We start from the raw sequence: 10,452 nt of genomic DNA, 5'->3' as shown, positions 1-10,452 counted from the left end.
TGTGCTGTCACTCTCACGATTGTTTTGTTGGGTAAAAATGTTAATTGACAGCAAATGGCACGCTCTCACTTTCTATTGACTTTATTACTGTGTGATCAGGGTATGTAGTCACCAACATGAATATCGTTCATTTATTAAGTATTTACTTCGTTTTTTCTGGATTAGAGATTTATATAGTTTCAAATGCAAAGAATTTAGCGCGTTCGTTATTTTATATTTTTTCACGAATATCATTCCATTTATATCTATTCCCATCGCGCATTTCCCATCTTGACCTGACCTCGAAGTGACAGTCATTAGTCAGGGAACTCGCTTGAACAGCTGGGTGACCTGACCTCACTTTCACTTTGGGCGATTGAAACGTCAAATGGGTTGAGAAACGGTTATCTGTTCCCATTAATTGTTTACAACATAGGGATAACGCATAGCAACGTTACATATTCATTGGTGACACGTTATATCAGCTCACCCTCTGGAAGTCGCTGGCATGTTTGGGTAGATCCCAACGATCGTGTGATTCGTGATAGATACCCGTAGGGCATGTCACGAGCGCCCGTCACAGATCCGCAGCATAGAGTGGGTTATTTATAAATTTTCCCAACTCGTTTCGCTTCGTATAGTACGGTATTTTTGGGTATAGACCCCCCGTCAATGAAGTCTGCATGACCAGCTAGACATAGTACCTCGGGAGATTTGCTGACCCCGAGAAGATTCGCTTGCGATAAAGCTCGCGAATATTTTTTCATTAATGCGTCATTCTGTTGCATATTATTAAATGTTGAATTCATTGTGGTAGCTGAAATAATTTTGTACTAATTCTCTAGCTAGTTTATTGTATTTTTGTTTAAGTGTTTGGCATACATGTCCGCTTTGTGAGGTCACTCTCACTTTTCATTCTCATTGACGCTCTCTGTCGCTCACACACGCACACACACACACACTCACTCACTCATCCACGTAGAACATAAGACACTGAAACCTTTCGTTAATAGGGTTTGTTGCTGTCGTAGTTGCAGGCGTAAAGATCTATGACGTATCTCTTTTGCCCGCGATTTTGTCAGTAGTGACGAGTGACTAGTACATATATTCTTAGTTTCCATACATTTCTTCCAGGTGTTACGACAATTGGTTCAAGTAAATCCTTGAGGATTGCCGTTGTTGTTTCCCTTATTTACTCTCCTATTTATCAGAGACGGTTGGTAGTTCAAGCCAGGTCCTTGCGGATCGCTACTGATGTCCACAAAGCGGACATGTAAGGAACTGCCTGGCAAGAACGCAAAACCCCCCTTCCCTCACTGAGGTGAAACAGCCTTTGGGTGGCTGTTTTAGAGGGAAGGGGGAACTACTTTGAAAAGACACAGGTCCTTTCCTTCCTCACTGAGGTGAAACAACCTTTGGGTGCTTGCTTCAGAGGGATGAAAGGAACTGCCTGACAAAAGTGCAAAACCTCTCTTCCCTCACTGAGGTGGGGCAGCCTTTGGATGGCTGTCTCGGAGGGAAGGAGGAATCCCTTTGAAAAGACACAGGTCCTTTCCTTCCCCACTGAGGTGAAACAACCTTTTGGTGGTTGCTTCAGGGGAACGAAAGGAAGTGCCTGACAAGAACGCAAAACCTCCCTTCCCTCACTGAGGTGAAACAGCCTTTGGGTGGCTGTTTCAGAGGGAAGGGGGAACTACTTTGAAAAGACACAGGTCCTTTCCTTCCTCACTGAGGTGAAACAACCTTTGGGTGGTTGCTTCAGAGGGATGAAAGGAACTGCCTGGTAAAAGTGCAAGGCTCCTCTTCCCTCACTGCGGTGAAGCAACCTTTGGGTGGCTGCCTCAGAGGGCTGAGCAAAAGGGCTCCACACAATGATGTCTCGTAGGTGGAAGGGCATCCCCTCTGGTCTCTCCCCAGGGGTTTACACCTACCCACGCGTTTGCCGTGCGTGGCAGCCTTGTGCGCTGTGGAGACGGGAGTCCTGGAGGTTGAGCGATGCCGTGAACGAGTACGCCCTGCAGCTAGCAACACGCCTCTTTGGTCCTCTATTCCAGCAAGACAGGCGGCCTGATCCCGGCCCGGTCACGGTCAATCGGCTGGTCTCCCCCGGGAGGCTAGGGTCAAGCAGTCATGCCGCCATTGGCACTCACAGTGGTCCGTGAGAGCCGTCACAATGGCTATTGGCTGCGTATATCCTCTCATCACTCATGTTGCTGTTAGACACTGGTTCTGACACTCAGCTTCCCCTTGTTGGACTCCGTGGTGGGTGGGGGCGTGAGAGGATGAAGCACTTACCAATTTATGGAAAAAATTATAAAAAAAACCCCCACAGACTGATAAAAATGTTGACGAACCGCGCAAGGCCCAGACCACGGCAATCACCATGAAGGCATATGTGCCTTCCGGTGGCAAAAGAAAGCCCCATGCACAGGATGACACTGTCACCCCTGCTGCTAAGGTGGACAAGACCGAAAACCAATGGGTCTGTCCACCGAATAGTCAAACATCTTGACTCGAGAGCTGGCCTCTCCAGGCCAACAACTAAGCCAGGGAGGCCCCTGAGTTCTCAGACGGCCTCCCCGATTGAGAGGGGAGAGCAGGCTGAACCAGCCGCATCAGCTGCTGCCTCCACAAACAAGCCCGAAAAACGAAAGGGCGGGCCGAAGCGTCCGAGGCCGGAGACCAACTCTGATGAAGAGTCGGGACCCCCTAAACGCTTCGCCCAGTTCAAAGTGCCAGCTAAACCCGAAGGCTTCGACAATGACTACCAATTGGTCAGGGCATTGGAGTTACAACGGAAAATCCGGTTGTCGATCCGGGTCGCCCGAGATCAGGGCATGATCATAATGCCCAAAGATCAAGCTACCTTGAATTTCCTCCGGGAAACGGAGGAGCTAGCCGATGGGAGGGAAGTGAGTCTTTCCCCACTAAGTCCCGAGGAAAAGAGAACCAAGATGGTGCTACTTGGCTTCTCAGTCACGTACGATGTGGAGCGGATCGCTTCACACCCACAGGTCGTGCAGGCTTCCCGAATGTCGAAGGGGAAGACCCCAACCAGGCAAGTCCTGGTGACCATGAAAGGTGCCCCAACCACTACCCTTGATCTGGGTAACTGGGGCACCTACAACCTTCGAACGTATGTGCCAGAACCACTGCGGTGTTTCAAGTGCCAGAAATACGGTCACCACCAGGCTAACCGTACAGCCAAGCCTAAATGTGGTGTCTGTAGCAAGGCACACAACACAGAGGTATGCCTCAAGGCATACAAAGAGCAAAAGAGGGACACAACAGCCAAATGTCCCAACTGTGCCAAGAAGCATCATGCCTGGAGCCTGACTTGCTCTGTCAGGAAAGAGGTGGCCCTCAGGCGACAAGAGGTTGCTCAAAACCGACCAGACTTTGTTCCTGCCCTACCGGGCACCCATGTCTGGGGAAGGAACAAAAGCGAAAAGGCCTCCCGACCTCCTAAGAGGAAGGAAGCCGCCCCCCAGCCGACACCGGATGTCTCCAACAAAAAGGAGTTTCCGACAATGCCAAAGGTGCAGAAAAAGAAACTAAAGAAAAAAGGTTCTAAGAGCACCACAAAAACCTCCCCAACAGATGATCATCTCCTATTTGAGAAGGACGATATGACTCTCCTGTTAACTGCTGTTGTCTCAGCAGTAGCAACAGCCCTGGGGAGGTCGAGTGAGGAGGCCGAGAAGGCAGTTTCGGTCGCCATGACGGCAATGACCCAGACTGTCGCAGCCCTGAAGGGAAGAAAGCTGGTTAGAGCAAAACCAGCCTCACCCTCACCCCAGGACGAGACTCCCCTCCCCACTCCAAACCAGGCCATGCTTTCACAGGCAGAGCCAAAACAGGCTGAATCTGTGCAGCCAGAGCCAGAACACGCTGACCTTGCCCAGGCAAGTCCAGCAAGGCCAGCCAAGAAAATGCCTGAGAGAAAAGCCGAACCAACCAAAGTCAGAGCTACCAAAGGCTCTCCACCTCCCAGTGGACCCAAGGATAGCCTGACAACAGACGAGGAGCCCTCAACCAGCGAGGACCTCGCAATGGAGTTGTCAGACTCCGACGATGTTTCTGATGTAACTATCACTGAGTAACATCATGACACACCATCTAAGCATCCTACAGTGGAACATCAATAGCTTCTCTGCAAAGAACGCTTTTCTCCAAGCAGTAGTGCGATCAAGGAACATTGACATTGTCATGCTCCAGGAGACATTAACAGTGGACACTGTTCGCTTCTCAGGGTACCATGCCTTCACACTGCCACGAACACCTGGCAAGAGAGGCTTGATCACCCTTGTGAGAGCAACAATCCCCTGCTCCGCAATAGCCGATGCATCGCACTGTGGAGACGATGTTGAATCCCTTGCCGTCGAGGTTCACCTGGCCGGGGGGCCCCTCAAACTGTACAACGTGTACAGCCGGCCACGCTGTAGAAGCTTAGACATCAGCCAGGTCTGTGCTTCTGCTGCACACGACCGAGTGATCATAGGGGGAGACTTCAATGCACACCACCCCATCCTGGCTCCCTGCCGGGCACCGGATGCGGCCGGCTATCACATAGCCGACGTGCTAGAGACATTCCCTGAGATCGCTCTCCTCAACACCCAATAGCCAACGCATGTCAGAGGAGGGGTCCTAGACCTCACCCTGGCCACTGCGACTCTGGTGGGGAGGATTGGCTGGCGTGTCGATGAGACCGTCACAAGTGACCATTACGGCACTATAACTACCCTCATGGATGCTGGCCCATCCGAAATCCTAAGACCGAATCCAAGATGGAAAACAGACAAGGCCAACTGGCAGGCGTTTCAAAACACCTTGGCCCTCTATCTGAGATGCAACGATCCCCCACAAAGCAAAAATGTTGAAGTGCTCGAAGCTACCCATTAATGAAGCAGCCTCACAGACCATACCCAAAACTCGGCCTGGGTCCAGAAGTCACAAAGATGCCTGGTACTTCAATGATCAGGGAGGTCAGCCACAGGGTGAACATGAGCCGAAAACTATTCCGAAGGCAAAGAACCCCTGACAACTTATCCCTCCTAAGGGAGGCTGTCACGGATGCCAAGGAAACTGCCAACAGAGTCAGGCAGGAAAAGTGTCTGGAATGGTGTGAGTCCTTCGATCACCAAACCACCCTTTCAGAGCTGTGGCAACGGGTCAAGTGAGCTACCAGCCGCTCAGCCCCGAGGTGCACCCATCACGACCCCTAAGCAGAGGCTAACAGACTGGCGCACGAGTTCTCTGCGAGAACGAACAGCAACAGTCTGCCAGCCGAGCTGAGGGCAAGACAAGAGCGTCTACAGCCAGACAGACACTCTCAGATCAGAGAAAGGGCAGCTGAACCCGATAACGCAGACGTTATCTTTTCTCTGAGGGAACCAAGGAAAGCCTATAAAACCAGTTCCAACACGGCCCCGGGCTCTGATGGGATCTCGTACCCCATTATCTCCCACCTAGGACTAGCAGGTGAGCGTGCACTCTTGCAACTCATCAACAAGTCCTGGGAAACTTCCACTCTACCCCAGAGTTGGAAGAGGGCTACCATAGTTCCCGTCCCAAAACCAAAGGAGCCGGGGAAGTACCGCCCCATCTCTCTGCTCAGCTGCCTGGCCAAGACGGCTGAGAGGATGGTACTAAACCAGCTTCAATGGAAAACGGGACCCCCACATGAACACCTCCATGGGTTCACAAGGGGCATGGGCACAGCACACAGCATAGCCATGCTCTTAAGCACAATCAGCAAGGGCCCAGCTGTGGTGGTATTCCTTGACCTGGAGAAGGCTTTTGAACTGGCAAGTCCGCTTGCCATTCAGGAAAGCCTGATCCAGAAGGGAATCAGAGGAAAGCTCTTGGCTTGGATAGGTGACTACTTCAGGAACAGGACTGCCAATGTCAAATTCCAGGGTCACCTATCGCAGCACATGCCGCTCGAAAATGGAACGCCACAGGGTGGGGTTCTCAGTCCAGCCCTATTCAACACGTTAATGTCCTGCATCCTCAACATAAACCTCACAGTGGGGTGCAAGATCATCTCATATGCAGACGATCTCGCTATCACCTCCACTGGACCACACAGCCAGAATAAAGCCCAGCGTTGTCTGGACCTCGTGTCAGAGGAGTGTTGTAGGACAGGACTAAAGATCTCTGCAGCCAAATCCAAAGCCATGGCTCTGAGACAGAGAGTTCGAGGCACAAGACTGAAAATCCAGGGAGTGGAATTAGAATGGGTCCAGGACTACCTATACCTTGGGGTAAGGATAGACCGGACCCTCTCCTTCCATAAGGAGGTCCAGTACCTGGTTGACCGAACCAAAGCAAGACTGTCCGTCATGAGAGCAATGACTGGGAGACACATAGGGGCCAGACACAAAGTACTAAGATCATTCTATGTACATGCTGTCCGGCCCATTGTGGACTATGCCTCAGTCGCTCTAATTGCCGCAAAAAAAAAAGCACACAGACAAATTAGAAACAGTCCAAAATGAAGCTGCCAGGATCATTCTGGGTGCCCCGAGGTGGACGAAGGTCCTCAACCTCCTGATGGAGGCAAACCTTCTCCCCCTGGACTCACAAATCGATCTAATGGCAACACAATTCCTGTCAAAGGTCATCCGGGATCCCAGGAACACAAGCCTAAGACAAAAATTAGTCAGATGCCTCGAACAAGACAACGAGCTCTTTGCAAACAACTCCTGGCTGTCTCATACAGCCAGGGTGTTGATACGCCATCAGCTCAAAGAACAGCTTCTTGCTAAGGGCATGGACTCCCCCAACACCGACTTTGCCGAAGCCCCACCGTGGGCACTGAGCCTGTCAATGAAAAAGAGCCTATACCCCATACCTAGCCTAAAGGCAGAAGCCCACAGGGTCATTGCAGCCATCACTCCTCCGGGTAGTAGAACATACTACACGGATGGATCGGTCGATCCCTTGAGCCACACTGCAGGCGCCGGCTTTGCAGCAAGGGATGCCATGCGATCCATGAGGGTAACAGACAACGCCTCCTCGCTACAGGCAGAGGCAGTTGCAATCATGGGAGCCCTAGGCCACGCGTCCCTAAGGGAAGGACACGTGGTCATACACACAGACTCCATGGCAGCCATTGACTGTCTTCAGCACAGCTCACCCACAGACATCTACCTACTGACCACGATTCTCACAATGGCACAGAGAATTCTTGCTCAGGGTAGAAGAATTATCATCAATTGGGTCCCAAGCCACATCAGCATCAGAGGGAACGAGCTTGCTGACAGACTAGCCGTCGCTGGCAGGGGTATGCCCCCAAATCCCATGACGATAAAACCGAGCCGAAAATTACTTATGGAGAAGTGTGCCTTGGTCGGTCGTACCTTCCTACGGCAGCTCCACAGAGAGGAAACGAGAACCTCCCCCTCGGCCAGCTGGTACTCAGACGCCACAGGCTATGAACCACTGGCACTCTCTGAAGTAAGCAACAGAGGTACCGAAGTCATTCTTCACAGAATGCGCCTAGGTTACCACTGTGCATGGCAGATTATCCCAACAATCGAACGCGATGAAAGGTGCTGCAAGCACTGCGGCGAGCCGAACGCCACACTAGTCCACTACCTAGAAAATTGTGACCATACACAATTCCTGAGACAGGGACCGCCCACAACAGCCGCCGTGCTGGTAAAGAGGCTATGCGAAATGCTTACACCATGGCGGCAGGAACGCCTGCTGGCAATCCCGCCGCCACGGTAAGCACCGAGTGTCAGACAACTTAATAAGACAGCCGTAAAAAGCTGACACAGGCCGGCCCATATTTAGAAGGCCCGGGCGAAGCTAGAACTTCGCAAACCAAACCACCTGACCTTATTTGGACTCGCAGACGTGTCTCAGCACCCGCGGGCGCAGGTCATTCTCACCAACCTGGTTGGCGCCGCGACCTCCCGAACTCGGCCCTTGCCCAAGACTCGTTTCGTGTGTTACTATCACTTGTTGTACTCTTTAGAAATAAAGAGTCAGTCGTCATACCGCTATATCTACCCTTGCATAATCAATGTTGAAGGCATCATTATAGCCTTCTACTATATATATATATATATATATATATATATATATATATATATATATATATATATATATATATGAGCACGGTAGTGATGGCCAAATGCCGTGAATGGTTAAAGGGTATGGGAATTCACCCTATACAAAATAAAACTTCTGCTTTATGGAGAGAGGGAGCCCGTTGCTTGGGCAACTGCTTGCTCCTCACATTCTTTCGCCCAGGCATTGAGAGAGTCAATAATACCAAAGTCGACATCGACTGATGGTGGCCATGTCATATATATATGTGTGTGTGTGTGTGTGTGTGTGTGTGTGTGTGTGTGTGTGTGTGTGTGTGTGTGTGTGTGTGTGTGTGTATGCACATGCACATGTGCATGTTGTGTGTGTGTGTGAGCATTCACATGTGCATGTGTGTGTGCTTGTATATATGCATGGAAGTATGTATTTATGCATGTATGTATGTGTGTGTATTTTTATGTATGCATGTACATACGTAGATATATATGATTGTATATAAGCATTCATGCTTGCTTGTACGTAGGGATGTATGTATGCATGTCTATACATACACAGTTGTGTATAATGTTATGATGTTTATGCACGTATGTGTGTGTTCATTGTGACATTAGCATAGTGATAATGCTGCTGCTGATGATGATGTAATGATAATTATATTGATATTGATAATGATGATGATAGTTATAACATATTAATTGTAGTGATAATAATGATAATAATAATAATAAATATTAATAATAGTGATAATAATAATAACTAATGATAATAGTGATAATAATAATAAATGTTAATAATAATGATAATAATGACGATGATAATAATTATAATAATAATAATAACAATTACAACAATGATGATAATAATAATGATAGTAATAACAATAATAATAATGATGGTGATAAAAACCTTAATAATTATAATAATGATGGTGATAAAAACCTTAATAATTATAATAATGATGGTGATAAAAACCTTAATAATGATAATAATGAGAATGATAATGATGTTGATTATGATAATAGTACTAATAATCATGATAACAGCAATGCTAATAATAATAGTAATGCTAATAATAATAATGATAATAACAGTGATAATGATAATAATAATGATAATAAGAAGAAAATAATGTAAAGATAACAGTGAAATAATAATTACAAAAATGGTGATAACAGTAATGATGATAATAATAGTAATGATAATAGTAATGATAATAGTAATGGTAACAGTGATGGAGATAGTTATAACAACAATGATGATAATATAAATAATGAAAAAGTATAATAATAATAACGATAATCATTATTATTATCATTATTATAATTATATTAATGGTAATAACGATAATGTTAATGATAATATCAATAATGATTATAACAACAATAATAATGATAATAATAATAATAACAACAATAATAATAATAATAATAATAATAATAATAACACCAATAACGGTAACAGCGATAAAAATACTAATGATAACAAGAATAATAATGATATAGCTAATAACAATGATGCTAATGATAGTAATGATAGTAAACAAATAATTAAAGCATGGTAATGCTGATAATACTAATACTAGTACTACTAATAAAATGAAGATAACTACATAGAAATGATGTTAACGACAGTAATGATAACGCTAATGATAAGAACAGTAGTAGTAATGATCTTAATTATGATAAGGATGATAAAACATACACGACACACACACACATTCACACTAGTGATAAAAAATATCAATAATATCAATAAAAATAAAGGACTGAAGAACAATATTGATGTTCAATTGATTATGTGATATTTCTTCCTCATCCCATATATAGATTTCTGTGCTTACAGTTGTATGCTTTCCGTCTGTCTGTAATGTTATTTATAGTGTTATTTATGTTCGTCTATGGATGCGAGTACAGTACTTGAATGTGCTTGTGATGTATATTTGTATGTATTGTGTGTGTGTGAGTTTGTGTGTGTGTGTGTGTGTGTGTGTGTGTGTGTGTGTGTGTGTGTGTGTGTGTGTGTGTGTGTGTGTGTGTGTATGTGTGCGTATGCGTGTATGTGTCTTACTTAGGTGTTTGACAGTATGCAAGTTTATAAGTATGAGTTCAACACGTTTCTCGTCAGTTGCCGCGCTTCACCTTTTCCACGTTGTATGCACGCGGTCGGTCTTATTATAGGCCAAGCAAGCAGGACAAACAACAAAGAATCCGATCAGTCACTTGTTTTGACTACGAACTGCAGCCTTGGCAAGCTAGAGCAAAGGGAGTGACTTCAGCATCAACATACCACAGTCGTCACCCCATCTCTCTCTTTCTTTGCTTGCCTGTCTGTCTGTCTATCTCTCTGTCCTCTCTTTTGTCTCTATTTCTCTGTCTGTCTGTTTCCCTGCCTATTTGTCTGTGTGTCCGTCTC

The sequence above is a fragment of the Penaeus chinensis genome, chromosome 23 (assembly GCF_019202785.1).
Source record: "Penaeus chinensis breed Huanghai No. 1 chromosome 23, ASM1920278v2, whole genome shotgun sequence".
NCBI classification, from domain to species: domain Eukaryota; kingdom Metazoa; phylum Arthropoda; class Malacostraca; order Decapoda; family Penaeidae; genus Penaeus; species Penaeus chinensis.
Note: the sequence above shows the minus strand (reverse complement) of the source record.